The following is a 17252-nucleotide window of genomic DNA, read 5'->3' on the forward strand; positions in this document are numbered from 1 at the left end:
CTGCAGTTTCTCATTGGAGTCTATTTTTGAAGTTTTTTTTTGTTGAAGAATTGCTACTTTTACATCTGTAATTGAGTGTCCAGGGAGGTTGAAGTGTTCTCCGACTGGGTTTTTGAATGTTATAATTCTTTGATGTCTGATTTGTGTCCATTTATTCTTTTGCATAGAGACTCCGGTTTGGCCAAATAAACTTGTTAGTCTCTAAGGTGCCACAAGTACTCCTCGTTCTTTTTGCTGATACAGACTAACACGGCTACCGCTCTGAAACTGTCATATTAGAGATGTCTTTAACAATTACCAGAGTAATTGTTTAATTTGATAAAATACCTCAGAAGGGCTGGTGGAGAGCTGATCTTAAGCAGTATACAGTTTATTTTACCTGACATCTAGCCTAGAGCAGAAAACCCCTCCACTTCTCCCATTTCCACTCGTTCTATGCATTTGATATGGAAAATACCTCAGTCCTGCCACGATCACAGATATGACTCTGACTCCTCTCCATACCTCTCCCACCCACTGCAGTGGGGTTAGAGGGGTTAACAATTAGGAAGGATGAGGCTAGAAATGAGGCTAGTAGAAGTTTAGGTGAGGTGGGGAACTTATTTACATAGTCTCTAACCTTGCATCTCTGCAACATCTTTAAAAAGGCTTTAAAAAAGTATTCTTGTTCTCAAGGCTTTATTATTCCCCAGTTACTTAAGAAGGGCAACTGTCTGGCTGGCTCTGCAGATTGCTTTCCAGATGAGCTAGTGGACAGGGCCTGCTTCCTCAAACTCTGTCTTTATAACAGTATTTCAGGATCACGTTCAGGAGGACAGAAATAACAATTGAATTTCATCTGCAAAAATATATAGTAGATTCTCCTTTTTTCACTGAATGCATCCGATGAAGTGAGCTGTAACTCACGAAAGCTTATGCTCAAATAAATTTGTTAGTCTGTAAGGTGCCACAAGTACTCCTTTTCTTTTTACGAATACAGACTAACACAGCTGCTACTCTGAAACCTCTCCTTCATAGCAATCCTGATATGAGCAGCTTCCAGTTAATGGCAACGTATTGTGGGAAACCAATCTCATGCTATTAACATTAATGTTAATGGAATTTGGATATCAGCAATGACATACAGCTTATCAGTAAGGCTAAGATTTTGTCACAGGAAGTTTTAGTAAAAGTTATGGGCAGGTGGCAGGAAATAAACATGGAAGCCCTCAACCTGTCCATGAGGGCGGGGGGAGGGGACTGCCCAAGTTCTGCTGAAGGAGGGGCATGAGCAGCGGCTAACTCCCTGAGCTCTGCTATTGGGAAGAGGGGAGGCAGGTGGCTTCCTAAGCCCTGCCTGAGCAACCCCCAACCTCTTGAAGCTTATCATCAGAAGCAAACTTCCCACAGACCAGGACACACCAATTTAAAGTGGTACCAGACCCTGCCATACAGGAAAATGATAAGACAGAAACACCCTATCACCTGTGGTTGAACACTTTTCCCAAAGCAATCACTATATCTGACCTATCAGTCCTCATCCTCAAAGGAAACCTATGCAAGACTTTCAAAATACAAGCCTGGGAGCTTAAATTCATTACTCTGCTAGACAGTAAAAATCATGGACTGAACAGAGATATCGGATTTATGGTGTATTACAGCAATCTGTAACCCACTAACCCCCTCTTTTTGTCCTATGACTGCAGAGATGTTAACGGGCCACTTTACCTTGGATGGTCCCTTACAATATGTGCTAATTACTTATGCTAAAAAGTTGGTTCCACCTTGTATTTTGCTGTGATGCTGGGTGTACTTTTCTCTGGCCTTAAGAAGAGCTCTGTGTGCCTCAAAAGCTTGTGTCTCTCAGCCACAGAAGTTGGTCCAATAAAAGATATTACCTCATTCAGCTTGTCTTTCTAAGTATTAGTTGTATATCATGGGTTTGTACACTAATTTTGTGCCAGAGAATATCTGTTCATGTTGTTGCTAAAGTAAACTTAAAAGTAATTATTTTATTACTTTGGCTGAAATAAAGTAAGTCAAGCTGTAAACTGTGCCTTCCTGCATTATCTTGTCAATTGTGGATTAGGAGCTGTAATATTTATAGCAACATAGAACAATTGGTCACCGCTAGGGGGAGCAGTTGGTCTTTGAAATTGATTTCCAGCCTATGGAATTATGTCCAATTAATCTACCATAAAACGAAAAAAGTTAAAATTGACTATAATCTGCATTTCAGAGGTTATTTAGCCTTTTTGGGCTACGATGAAAGCTAACATTTAACATTAAAATGAATTTCCCATTACTATATTTTTGTTTGAGAGAAGAGATAGATCATTGTAAGCAATTTATAAAGCTGTATATCTGTTCAATAAATATTTTTGTTACTATTTTTCTTAAGATGCAACTGATTAGTCATGAATAATTGTATAAATATTGATGGCAGTCTGTTTTTTTGTTAATGTTCAGCTCAGATTTTTTTTTTTTCTTAGGATTTGTCATTATAGGTCTTTAAGTTTTATTGGCATCCATACTGGGTGGTAGTTCAATATTACAGAAAAGATTTTTAGTGGCTGGCTTTTGCTCTTGTTATAATCTGAAGAATGGTTTCTAAACTGTGAGGATTCTAGCTTGTTGCATAGCAACACAATTCTAAACACATAGCAGACATACAAAATGAAATAGAATAGTGCAGTAATAAAAGCCATAAGGCCTCCAATGACAAGTAGCTTTCTACAGTTATATTTTTAAAGATAACAATTATAAAATGAAACATGAGTTGAATGCAGTTTTGTTTCATATGCTATATACTGTCTCTATTCCACTTCCTTTTCCTTTATAAAGGCACCAGCATTCTCTCTGTTCTCCTGAAATGCAGTCTGGTCAGTGATGGTGTGAGAACCGTGTTTGCTACCTTGTGTTCGTAAAGCAATGTGTATCTTAACAGCACCTGCATCATGATAAGCGCCATATAAAAAGTCCCCTAACCCTATAAATAAATAAAATTTTAAAATAAACTTCATGGGTGAAATCCTAGCTCCATTGAACTTAGTTGCAAAACTTCCTTTGACTTCAATAGGCCAGGGATTTCACCGCATACATTTTCAGATCACGTTTGTAAACTGTTTTCTCCTTTGCCTCCAACTCTGTGTTCTCCTTCTGCTTTCATTTTTAAAAGATTTGAACTAGTGTTTAATTCTATAAAACATTTGGGAACAATTTATGTGAAAGACAATATTTAGAATAAAGCTTATATCTTGGAAAGAGAACGATGCAGATGGAACCCCGCTGAAGTGGTGTAGCTCTGTGAAAGCACAAGGCTCTGCCTCTTTTGAGGATCAAAGTCCAAGGGGTTCTGTATTTATTTTTCACAAAGGGGTCTAATCTTAAATAAAAATAAATATAAATATAAATATATATAAATTTAATGTCTAATCTTAAATATATATATATAAAATATCCAGTTGTAATAAAATGAGAAAAATATGCTTTGTTCATTTCCTGCCAGTTGTTCTTTGTCATTCTTATCGGCATCTCTATGGAAAGTGAGAATATCACAAGTCTTGAAGAGCACTTTTGTAGAAACTAACATAATAGAAATGTGTGTTAAGCAGAGGTGCTTCCACAGTGATCAAAGTGGATCTGATTCAAACCTTTTCTGGTTAGTGTACTATGTTCAAATATTTTCCATGCAACTCTCCTTCAGATTCAGATGTATGTAATTCCTGATGATAAAGATCTCTCTGTTCCTAGTTTATTATTGTCTTTTTTTTTTTAAATTGTACTTGTCTGTCACTTTATATCACAGAGTCAAGGTGGGTGAGGTGATTTCTTTTATTGGGCCATCTTCTGTTGGTGAGAGGGACCAAGCTTTTTGAGCCACAGAGAGCTCTTCTTCGAGTGTGGCTCAAAAGCTTCTCTCTCTCACCAACAGAAGTGGGTCCAATAAAAGATAATACCTCACCTACCCTGTCTCATTAATACCCTGGGACTGAGATGGCTGCAGCTACACTGCATACTCTGGCACCTTATAGACTGACAGACGTATTGAAGAATAAGCTTTAGTGGGTGAATACGCACTTCTTCAGACGCTGCATATTTATACCTGCCTCTGGAAATTTCCACTACATGCATCTGAAGAAGTGGGTATTCACTCACGAAAGCTTATGCTCCAATACGTCTGTTTAGTCTATAAGGTGCCACAGCACTCTTTGCCCCTTTTACAGATCCAGACTAACAAGGCTATCCCTCTGATACTGCATACTTTATATCACAGACAGAAATATGTTTGTATCTATAGTTCTCACTGACAGAATTAAGGTGCATATTCCCCTTCTTCCCCCCACCTCGTATTTTTCTTCTGCCTTTTCCTGCAGTGGAGAAGTTTCCTGCAGTAACACAAGACTCACCATGCTGATTTGTCGGTTCTGTGAAACGGAAACTCATTCCAAAGCTTTTCTTTTTGAAAGGAATGTCAAAGGGAGCCCTATTCTCTTGTAGAAAATGTTAACATACAGTATCCTTCTGATTGTACTGCTAGACTGTTTTTTGTAATCATTCTGGAACTTGAGTGTTCCAACATACTTTTCACTAGTTTCTATAGTTGGCCTTAAATACAAAGGACAAGGAAAGTCGAAGTAGAGTGCATCGTTTAATGTTTCTAAAATTTTCTTGTGCATCCTCAGAAAAACCAGTTACCAACGTTTGTTCATGAACACTTATTTAGTTACTTAAATCACCTTCTACTATTTCAACAGACATGTTCTTTTTCAAAAGCTTTCAGTTCATTAATTTTTTTCCTTTTACTAAGCTTTTTGCTGTCCACTAGCAAAGACTGACAGTATTGTACCAGGTGCTTTGCACTGAACTCCGTCATAGCTGGTATTTACAAGTCTGGATGATGTGTACGGAATATTAGTGCACAAACCCTTCGTGGTAGATGTCCATATAGACTCCTTTGTGAACACATCCCTTGAGCTCAGTCTTCTGATATCAGATGTTACTAATCTGTTAGGCCATGTCTACACTAGGAAATTAGGTTGGATTTATAGAAGTCGGTTTTGTAGAAAGCATTTTTATACAGTCGATTGTGTGTGTGTCCCCATACAAATGCTCTAAGTGCATGTAGTCGGTGGACTGTTTCCACAGTACTGAGGCAACCGTCGACTTCTGGAGCATTGCACTGTGGGTAGCTATCCCACAGTCTCTGCCGCTCATTTGAATACTGAGTAGAAATCCCAATGCCTGATGGGGCTAAAACATTGTTGCAGGTGGTTCGGGTACATATCGTCAGGCCCCCCTTCCCTCCCTCTGTGAAAGCATCGGCAGACAATTGTTTTGCACCTTTTTTTCCTGGGTTACCCATGCAGACGCCATACCACGACAAGCATGGAGCCCACTCAGCTAACCGTCACCGTATGTCACCTGGGTGCTGGCAGACGTGGTACTGCATTGCTACACAGCAGCAGCTTATTGCCTTTTGGCAGCAGACAGTGCAGTATGACTGGTAGCCGTCGTCGACATAGTCCAGGGTGCTCTTTTAACCGACCTCAATGAGGTCAGGGGTGCCTGGGCAAACATGGGAGTGACTCAGCCAGGTCATTTTCCCTTTTAAGTTTCGTCTCATGGCAATTCAGTCCTACTGGCAGTCCTAGTACACTGTCTTTTAATCAGCAGTCAGGAGAAGACGATGGCCAGCAGTCATACTGCACAGTCTGCTGCCAGCAAGATGTATAAAGATAGTTGAAATGGCTCAAAACAAGAAATAGACCAGATGTGTTTTGTATTCATTTTCTCCTCCCTCCCTCCCTCCCTCCGTGAAATCAACGGCTTGCTAAACCCAGTTTTTAGTTCTATCCTTGAGGGGGCCATTCTGTTTCTTGCAAAGCCACCCCTTTGTTGATTTTAATTCCCTGTAAGCCATGGTGTCGGTCGCCCCTCCCTCCGTCAGAGCAATGGCAAACAATCATTTCGCACCCTTTTCCCTGGATTGCCTGTGCAGGAGCAGACACCATAGCACAGCAAGCATGGAGTCCATTCAGCTCACGCAGCAGTTTATGACCAATATAAACACCTCGTGCATTATCGTGCAGTGTATGCAGAACCAGCACCTGAAAAACCAGGCGAGGAGGTGACGGAAGCATAATGATGAGGACATGAACACACTTTACTCTAAAACGGCATTCCCCCGCAATTTGGAGATCATGGTGTTAATGGGGCAGGCTCATGCCATGGAACGCCTATTCTGGGCCCAGGAAACAAGCACAGAATGGTGGGACCACATAGTGTTGCAGGTCTGGGATGATTCCCAGTGGCTCTGAAACTTTTGCGTGCGTAAGGACATTTTCACGGAACTTTGTGACTTGCTTTCCCCTGCCCTGAAGCGCAAGAATACCAAGATGAGAGCAGCCCTCACAGTTCACAAGCGAGTGGCAATAGCCCTGTGGAAGCTTGCAACGCCAGACAGCTACAGGTCAGTCGGTAATCAATTTGGAGTGGGCAAATCTACTGTGGGGGTTGCTGTGATGCAAGTAGCCAACGCAATCACTGAGCTGCTGCTATCAAAGGTAGTGACTCTGGGAAATGTGCAGGTCATACCAGATGGCTTTGCTGCAATGGGATTCCCTACTGTGGTGGGGCTATAGACAGAACGCATATCCCTATCTTGGGACCGGACCACCAGAGCAGCCAGTACATAAACCACAAGGAGCACTTTTCAATGGTGCTGCAAGCACTGGTGGATCACAAGGGATGTTTCACCAACATCAATGTGGGATGGCCAGGAAAGGTTCATGACACTTGCGTCTTCAGGAACTCTGTTCTGTTTAAATGGCTGCAGGAAGGGATTTACTTACTAGACCAGAAAATAACCATTGGGGATGTTGGAAATGCCTATAGTTATCCTTGGAGACTTGGCCTACCCCTTAATGCCCTGGCTCATGAAGCCGTACACAGGCACCCTGGACAGTAGTAAGGAGCTGTTCAACTATAGGCTGAGCAAGTGCAGAATGGTGGTAGAATGTGTATTTGGAGTTTAAAAGTGCGCTGGTGCAGTTTACTGACTCGGTTAGACCTCAGCAAAACCAATATTCCCATTGTTATTGCTGCTTGCTGTGTGCTCCACAATCTCTGTGAGAGTAAGGGGGAGACGTTTATGGCAGGGTGGGAGGTTGATGCAAATCGCATGGCGGCTGAATACGTGCAGTCAGACACCAGGGCGGTTAGAAGAGCACAGCAGGAAGCGCTGCGCATCAGAGAAGCTTTGAAAACCAGTTTCATGACTGGCCAGGGTACTGTGTGACACTTCTGTTTGTGTCTCCTTGATGAAATCCCGCCCCCTTGGTTGCCTCTAAATTCCCTGTGAGCCACCCGCCCTCCTCCCTTTGGTCACAGCTTGCTTGCAAAGGAAATCAAGCCACTATCATTTAAAAAACATGTATTCTTTATTAATTGATTATAAAAATAGGGAGATAACTCACAAGGTAGCCCGCCTGGGGTGTAGGAGTAGGGTAGGAGGGAAGGAAAAGGCCACTTAAAAACTTGTTGAATGCCAGCCTTCTGTTGCTTGGGCTGTCCACTGGGGTGGAGTGGTTGAGTGCCCGGAGCCTCCCACCCCTCATTCTTGGTCGTCTGGGTGAGGAGGCTATGGAACTTGGGGAGGAGGGAGGGCGGTTAAGTCTGTGATCCTGCTGCCGTTCATGAACCTCCACCAGATGCCGGAGCATGTCTGTTTGATCCCGCAGTATCCCCAGCGTTTCCTCATGCCTTCTCTGATCTTCCTGCCGCCACCTCTCCTGATGTTCATCGGCCACTGTCCTGTACTCTGCTATTGTGTCCCTCCACACAGCTCTGTCAGTGCTGGACGACTGCATGAGCTCAGAGAACATGTCATTGTGCTTGTGGTTTTTTTCGCCGCCTTATCTGAGATAGCCTTTGGGACAGAGGAGGGAGGCTTGAAACATTTGCAGCTGCTGGAGGAGAAAAAGGGAATGAAGTATTTAAAAAGATACATTTTACAGAACAATGGCTATACTCTTTCACGGTGAACAACACTATTTACATTACATAGCACGTGAGATTTTGGTATAAGGTCACATTTTGCATCTTATATTGAGTGCCTGCGGTTTTGGTGTTAGAGATCACACACGCAGGGCAGGGCAACAGAGTTCGGCTTGCAGGTGGCCATGGTAAGCCGTAGTCTTTCGGCTTCTGCCACCTTCATAACAGCAGCCCCCTCCTTTCTCATACCGAGCAAAGCCCGTTTACTGTTGCAGTTTTCCTGTTTAGCGTGCAGCAGCAGAACCCAAACTAAACCCCTCCCCACATCCAATTCTCTGGGATGCTCGCTTTTCGCCTCCCCCACCGCCTGGCTGGTAGCAGGGAAGATCCCTGCTAGCCAAATGCGAACAGCTCAGCGCCAACGCCCCACTCTTCCCCCCGCCCCCTTGCGTGGCTGACTGCGGGGAGGATTTCTTTTTAGCCACAGGCAAACAGCCCAATAGGAACGGGCACCTCTGAATGTCCCCTTAATTAAATTCCCCTATTTCAATCAGGTTACCATGAATGATATCACTCTCCAGAGGATAACAGAGAGATAAAGAACGGATGTTGCTTGAATGCCAGCAAACACCGGGACCATACTCTGCCAGGTTTTGTCATGCAATGATACCAGATTTCTTGCTACTAGCATGGTGTGGTAAAGTGTCCCACCGTGGAGGACGGAATAAGGCTGCTCTCCGCAGGAACCTTCTGCAAAGGCTTTTCGAGTACCTCCAGGAGAGCTTCATGGAGATGTCCCTGGAAGATTTCCACTCCATCCCCAGACACGTTAACAGACTTTTTCATTAGCAGTACTGGCCATGAATGCATCCCAAGTCCTCAGGGCTACTTAATCATTAAAAAGCGCTTGCTTTTATAACATGTATTATATTTAAAAACATACACTCACCAGAGGTCCCTTCTCTGGCTTTGTTGCGTTGGGAGGGTATTTCAGTCAGGGTGATAAAAAGATCCTGGCTGTCGGAGAGAACTGTGTGCTCTCCACAAGCTCGTCGTCATCCTCCTCATCTTCCCTATCTGCAAAATCCTCAGCCATGGCGGAGAGTACCCCATCATCGGAGTTCACAGACAGGGGTGGGGTAGTGGTGGCGGCCCCCCCTAGAATTGCATGCAACTCAGCATAGAAGCGGTATGTCTGAGGCTCTGTCCCGGAGCATCTGTTTGATTCTTTGGTTTTCTGGTACGCTTGTCTGAGCTCCTTAAGTTTCATGTGGCACTGTGTTGCGTCCCTGATGTAGCCTCTGTCCCTCATGGCCTCTGAGATTTTTTGAAATGTTTTGACATTTCGTCTTTTGGAACATAGTTTTGATAGCATGGATTCCTCTCCCCATACTGTGACCAGATCCAGTATCTCCAGTTCGGTCCATGCTGGAGCTCTTTTTCGATTCTGGGACAGCATGGTCACTTGTGCTGATGAGCTCACCTGGCCAAACAGGAAATGAGATTCAAAAGTTCCTGGGGCTTTTCCTGTACACCTGGCCAGTGCATCAGAGTTCAGAGCGCTATCCAGAGTGACCACAATGGTTCACTGTGGGATAGCTTCCGGAGGCCAATACCTTCGAATTGCGTCCACACTAATCCTAATTTGAAAGAATTTTGCTGATTTCAGCGCTAATCCCCTTGTTGGGGAGGAGTACAGAAATCTGGATAAGAGCCCTTTATGTCGAAAAAATGGCTTTGTTGTATGGACAGGTGCAGGGTTAATTCGGATTTAACGCTGCTAAATCTGACAAACTCGTAGTGTAGACCAGGCCTTAGATATTTTTTTTTTTTTTTTTGAGATAGAGGAAACTCCTGTGTAAATTTACACTAAGAAAAGAGAATGAAAAGTCATTCCCAAGACTGACACTACATCAGAATGATTGCTGAGACTAGCTCCTTGACCTGAGGATCTTTAGGTTACATTGGCAGATGTTTTCATATACAGTTCATTCTCCTTGGGAGCCGATTGCAAATCGTACTTATCTGATCCCTTGACTAGACAGTGAAAGAGTTTTTAAAATTATCAACTGGTCTTGGAGATAGCTAAGAAGACATATTTTCAAATACCAAATACAATGCGACATCGCAGTTGGCAATTTGTATTCCACATTCTTGAGGAGATAGCTATTTAGAAGTGACACATTTCTCAACTATGAATTTTGTGTATGAAATTATTGGGAATTTTTAAAAAGCAGATATCAATACTCATCAGTTATCCAGCAATTTGCACTAAGTATAATTTCAACATTAAGAATTAATTGTTGACTTTCGTCATGAAAGGACAAGTATTTTTACCAAAGGTTTTATTGAATATGGCAGAAATTTAACATTATCTGATCCTGAGCAAGATGTTTTAATTTGACCAATATTAGAGCACAACTCTTTACATTCTTGCTATTGCACAATATAAAGTGTTAAAATAATTTTTTTTTCTTAGAATATAAACAGAGGTCTGAAAAGGTTTATTTTAAAAAATTGCTTTTCTTTTTATAATGGAAGTACTAGGAATGTCTAATCTGTTCCTTGATATATCTGGAAGATTTATTAGAGGTGTTATATTCTTGTAAAATTGTGAGCTTTATTCTTATTAGTTAATATTTAATGGTAATGTCCAAAGGTCCTGATCAAAATTGGGATCAGAATGCAGAAGAAACATGTTGCATTAATGAATTGAAATGTAGTTGTAACTGAAAGCATGTAGGTTTTGCATCTTTAACAAAGGCTTATGTTTCTTTAAACTAAATGGATGTTGTCAAGGTTCCTTCCCCACTCTGAACTCTAGGGTACAGATGTGGGGACCTGCATGAAAACCCCCAAGCTTATTTTAACCAGCTTAGGTTAAAACTTCCCCGAGGTACAAACTGTTTTATCTTTTGCCCTTGTACTTTACTGCTGCCAAAACCAAGCGTCTAACAGATATATAACCGGGAAAGAGCCCGCTTGGAAACGTCTTTCCCCCAAAATCCTCCCCAAACCCTACACCCCCTTTCCTGGGGAAGGCTTGATAAAAATCCTCACCAATTTACATAGGTGAACACAGACCCAAACCCTTGGATCTTAAGAACAATGAAAAAAGCAATCAGGTTCTTAAAAGAAGAATTTAATAGAAGAAAATGTAAAAGAATCACCTCTGTCAAATCAGGATGGTAAATACCTTACAGTGTAATTAGATTAAAAACATAGAGGTAAAACCTTAAGTTACAAAAAGACACAAAAACAGGAATATACATTCCATTCAGCACAGCTTATTTTCTTAGCGATTTAAACAAACAGAATCTAATGCGTATCTAGCTAGATTACTTACTAAGTTCTAAGACTCCATTCCTTTCTGTTCCCGGCAAATGCATCACAGAGAGAGTGAGAGAGAGAGAGAGAGAGAGACTTTGTTTTTCCCTCCCTCCAGCTTTTGAAAGTATCTTGTTTCCTTATTGGTCATTTTGGTTAGGTGCCAGTAAGGTTATCCTAGCTTCTTAACGCTTTACAGGTGAAAGGGTTTTTCCTCTGGCCAGGAGGGATTTAAAGGTGTTTACCCTTCTCTTTATATTTATGACAGATGTGAACAATGATTTGTTGAGTTTTGTTGTATGTGGCTTCCACTTATAGTGTGGCGCAGATTGGAATTTCAAATAGCAGTGTCCAGTAGGAATTCCACATGCATCCTTCATGGCCGTGCACCCCCTCCTGAGCATAAAGGGGAAATGCAACCCAGTCACCTTCAGTTTCTTCTAATTGCCGTCTGTCAGCAAGTCAGAGCACTGAGTCCTTATTTAGTTAGCGTAGTTTGTTACTGTTACAAGTTTTGTCTTTTTTAACTAGGTTGTTAGTCATTAGCTAATTTAGTTTTTTTTTTTTAAAGGACAAGATAGTTTGCTGTTTTAGTGTCTCATTGAGGCTAGTTAGTTGTCTTGTCAGTTTCAGACTTTGTCAAAAAGGGCTTCAACTAGTGCTCTTTGTACAGGAGACTCATTCCCCTCGCAGATGTATGTGACCTTTGTTGTCTTTGTTTAGGGGAATCTCACACACCCTCAAAGTGCCCTATCTGCAGAGCTTTTAAGAGGTGCACTCAAAGGTCCAAAGCACATAGAATGAGGTTCTTTTTAATGTAGAAATCTGAGACTTCAGTTAGATTCTGATCTATCGCAGTTTCAACTTAATGTTGGGAACCTAAATGAGTGAATCTTCCAGCAATGAGAAAGGTAACCTTGAGCTTATTACATCCTAAGAAGCACAAGATTACTAAGACTAGATAATTAAAGCAGTCAGGCTCTCCTGGTGACCACAGAGTACAAGTCGTGTCTCTTCAGCCAGGAAGAGGTCCCCTTTCCCAGTACCATGGAAGAGGAAAGCAGACCTGTAGGTATCAAGAGAACCGCTTAAAGCGGCATTGGGGAGGTAGGCGCTGGGACTGGACAGAGCAGTGTGATATTGTGTCCCTGTAGCAACTCTGCCTTTGAAGAGATTCTGGATGGACTCTTCAATGTGGGTTTCCTCAGTACTGCAGTGCACTAATATCCCACAGCACAGGCTGAGTATTTGGCACTGGAAGATGTACAAGTTATTTCATATCTTATACCTGTCCATGCAGAATAGAATAGACCTTCAAATTAAAGAAGGAATTCTGGAACCTAGTAAGGCAGAGCTTCTCAACATTTTTCTTTCTGAGGTCCCACCAGCATGCTATTAAAAACTCCATGGCCAACCTGCACCACAACTGATTTTCTGCATATAAAAGCTGGGGCCCGCATTAGGGGGGTAGCAAATAGGGCAATTGCCTGGGGCCCCATGCCATGGGGCCCTCCAAAGCTAAGTTATAAAAACATTTCCAAGCCATCTACCCACCCAAATCTGTGTAACCTTCTTTTGCCTGTCTATCCCAGACCATTTCTGACTCTTCCTCCTCTTATCATGTGGACACTAAGACCCAGAGAACTCCCAGCTGGTCATATCCTGAGAAAGGACAATCCCTAGGACTCAGTGGAAACTTGGACAAAGAAAACTATGGGGAAGGGAGCTTGAAGCTCTTGGATCAGCAAATAGCTGACGATTCAGGCTTCAGCTCCTGGCATTGGGGCTCAGGCTTCTATTTTCTGCCCTGGGCTCCAGTGAGTCTAATGTTGGCCATGCTGCTCATGCCCCCCAGTTGAGAACTTTGCATTAAGGGATTGTGAGCTACTCCAGCATTTATTTCAAGAACTTCAAAAATAGTTGAGCAAAAGTATCACATCCTTTCTGAGGGATTTGATTGTGTATTCACATCTGTCACAGTCATCTTTTGTAACGGCAGCAAATGATCAGTCCAAGCGTTTACAAATCTTCACCGCAAGAGAACAGTCCCAAAAAATTAGATCTCTTTGGTCATAAAGTGTATTTTTCGGCTTCTGTTCTAGTTAGATTTGCAAACTACTTAGACGTGCAGACCAAATACAATTGTATTCAGTGGGACCAAGAATCAGCTTTTCCTAGCAAGCCACCCCCTGTCCAAATAGAGGTGTTTAAATCAATTTGTTCAGAGGGTCATTGCCAGAAACTCTCTTCAAGCAGCCTTAGGCTGCATAGACTCAGGGGCTAGATTAATGGCTATTGGTATTGTCAGAAGGAGAGACTCTTTGTTACCTGTCTCAATACTACCTAAGCAGGTACAGAATGTGGTATATGATTTACCATTTGATGAAAAAGACCTATTTAATCTAAGAAAATGACTCACTGCTCTCTTTGAAAGATTGTTAGGCCGCTCACAGATTTTTGGGCCTTTATACTTAAAACTTTAAAAGAAAACAGTATAAACCTCAGTGTATATCTCAACAGATATCTCAATCATCTATGTCCCATACCATCAGAAACCACCAAATCAGCTTAGAAAGGGACAGAGGTTCCTGAAGCAGAAAGTGACTTCATTTGTTTCTCAACCATGCACAGAATCAACAAATTTGATGCTTCAGTCAAGGATACTCAACCAATCTATGTGGATCTGTACCCTTCCCCTCTGACTGTACTGAATCAATATTTCTTACATCATCGATAAGTTACAGCTACCAAGTCATGTGACTTCTCCTTCCCACAGGGCCCAGGCTGCCTCTGGAACTCTGCTGAAGCATGCTGCAATCATTGAAATTTGTAGAGCAGTGATGTGGTCCTCAGTACATGCATTTACCAACCATTATTTTCTAGTATTGGCATCTATAGCAGGTGCACAACTTAAGGAGCAGTTCTGCAGTGCATGTTCAGATTTATTTATTTTATTTAGTATTTGCATATCTCCCGAGCCAAGCAATAGCGTTCTTAGTGGCCAAGTGGAGCTCTCAGAGCCCACAGCTGAATTTGGCTAGCGATCACTCCTCGGCAATATATATCATTGTTTGAGCTGCGCTGCAGCGTGGATTGTCTCAAAGACTCCAGTGGTGCTGGTTAGCTGCACAGAGGCCTTGCCCAGTCTGGAATTGGTTATGAAGGGCTCACTGACGACATGGAAGGTTGAAGCCAGGCAGGCGAGTGGTAGGGCCTGTGATGAGGAACTGATTGGTAGTTGATGTTAAGCACCAGTCTTTCTGCCACAGGGACTCTGTTGTCATATCCTGGCATGGCAGCCTCAACCACATTGGGTGTCATGATGAAAGACATGTAGCTGGTGGGCTAGAAAGGTCGTTAAACAAGGGCAAGCTTGGGTTGGCACATACCTTGTCAAGCAGCTTACCAGCTGTAATCTCCCTCCTGATGTAAGCTGCTTGAGAAGGTGTGTGCCAACCCAAGCTTGCTGCTATCTTGCTCAGGTGGCTTTTGTATGTCAGTGTTCGGTTGAGGGTCACGCCTAAGTAAACTAGATATGCTTCAGCCTCTGGCCATTAATTACGATGTTTAGTTCCCTCTTAGTGTTGTCATGGATGAGGTGGGGTTTGTTGGTGCTAGGCTGAAGGTCCCATGTAGTCAGCAGCGTTGTCACTCAGGGTCTTCTCCAGCTCTGAGAAAGTCGAAGCCCTTAGCCACAGAAGATGATATCTGCATAGATGAACTTCTGTGACTGAGTTGGTGGCAGGTCACTGACGTAAAGATTGAACAAGATTGGGCTAAAACAGATCCCCAGGGTAAACCATTCATCTGTTTTTTCCAAGTGCTTGTTTTCTGACCAACATGCACCCTGAACCATCTGAAGTAGCAGTTTGATGGCATCGGTAACCCATGGTTGGAGGACTCTTGATTTTTTTTTTTTAACAAGTAGACCTGTGTGCCCTACTATATCATGTACTGCAGGGAGGTCAAGGAAAACAGGCCTTTTTCAGGTTTATTTTGAAAACCATTTTCAATTAACATGGTTCATGCAAGTAGTTGGTTGCATATGCTTTGACCTTGCTTCTCATAGCTCTCACCATCTATTTCACCAAATTGCTAGTTAATTACCATTGTGAAACGATTGGATGAAACCTCCACAAAATATGGCATGGAAATCAGTGCAGAGAAAACCAAGCTGATGACAAACAAATGTGATGGGATCAGCTCACATCACTGTCAGTGGACAAGAGCTGGAGATAGTGAAACAGTTCAAGTATTTGGGGGCAGTCATCACTAATGAAGGATCCAAGGCAGAAATACGGGCAAGAACTGAGAAAAGAACAGTGGCAAAGCTAAACCATTTTGGAGGAATAAGAACATCTTCCTGGAATCCAAACTGAAACTGCTGAACGCATTGGTTATCTCCATTTTTCTGTATGCGTGCGAGACATGGACCATTACGGCAGAACTTGAATGGAAAATACAGGTAGTAGAGATGAGATGCTTCCGTAAAATTCTAGGGATCTCCTACTTCGACCACGTCACTAATGAAGAGGTCCACAACATCATCATGCAATGCGCTGGGTCATATGAAGACCTCCTGATGACTGTGAAGCAGTGCAAGCTGAAGTAGTAAGGCCATGTAACAAGAACTTCTGGCCTATGCAAGATCATCCTCCAAGGGACAGTACTGGGGAAGAAAAGAAGAGGTAGACAGAAGAAGAGATGGATTGACAACATAAAAGAGTGGACAGGAATGGACTTTGTGGAGACTCAAGTACTGACACACAGTCATCAGGGATGGACACAATTGGTTGATGGTGCCTCAACGACCAGTGTGGTTATGGGAGTTATGATGATGATTATGATGATGACCATGAGTGAGAGTCATTTTGCACAGGAACTAGAAGAGGAAGAAATGGTTACTTACCTTATAGTAACTGTTGTTGTTTGAGATGTTCTGTACATGTGGATCCCACAACTCCTCATCCATCCCTGTACCTCGGAGACGCCTCTTGAATCTCTGAGTGGTGTAAGGACTAAGTGTGAATAGATTATGCTGCCACTTTATGTCCAGTGGTGGGGGGTACATGGACATGAGGGCACATGTGTGACCACTAATGGGTACTGGCATTTGAACTTCTAGCTCTTATACTAGGAGTGCTACTGCACCATAAGTAGGATCTACCTGCACAGAGTATCTTGAAGAATGACCTACTGTAAGGTATATAACCATTTTCTTTCTTTCTTTCTCTCTCTTTCTCTCTCTCTTTCTCTCTCTCTCTCTCTCTCTCTAATATATTAACAGGTTTACAAATACTTGCCATGAAATACCAGAAACAAAACAATAATCATTGCAATACAAAGCTTTTGTTTAAAGAAACCTTATACCAGAATAAAATCACCAGATCTCTCTATTTAATAGGGTTAAACAATTTCTTATTTCTTCCTTTATGAATTTTTATGACTCCTTGTTGCTTATGATGATGTCATTTCACTAGTTGTCCACAGAATTCCAAAGTAGATGAGACCTGAAAGGACAATCACAAAATATGAAATGTGAAAGGACAATCACAAAATAACACCTTCTGTGTGAATGAAACAAACCAGATTTCAGGCCTTCCTCATGCGTAATGAGGGAGAAAAACAAAACAAAAAACCCAATACTTGCCCTATTTTCCCCCCTCCTTTTAAACCAAGTTGATGCTAGCTTACTTGAGCAATAATAGCACGATAATAAGGAAGCATCATACATCATTACTATATATTCTTTAATGCATTGCTTTTTGAAACATTCATTTTTAAAGAAAATTATTTCAGTTATGAAGCTATCATTCTCGATAGGAGTTCAGAGATTAGTTGAAGAAGGAATGGAAGTTGATGAGAGACTGCACCTCTTGGTAAATCAGTGAAGATTTCATTTGGTAAAATAAAATATTACCCTCTTCATAAGTAACTTGAGCCCTACT

General features: G+C 42.1%; 1 protein-coding gene across 1 annotated transcript in view; it reads left to right on the plus strand.

Moving 5' to 3' along the window:
* The window catches only part of SNX29 (sorting nexin 29), a 477394-nt gene that overhangs the window by 61165 nt on the left and 398977 nt on the right, over nucleotides 1-17252 (plus strand).

This window comes from Dermochelys coriacea, chromosome 10, assembly GCF_009764565.3.
Source record: "Dermochelys coriacea isolate rDerCor1 chromosome 10, rDerCor1.pri.v4, whole genome shotgun sequence".
Classification (NCBI taxonomy): domain Eukaryota; kingdom Metazoa; phylum Chordata; order Testudines; family Dermochelyidae; genus Dermochelys; species Dermochelys coriacea.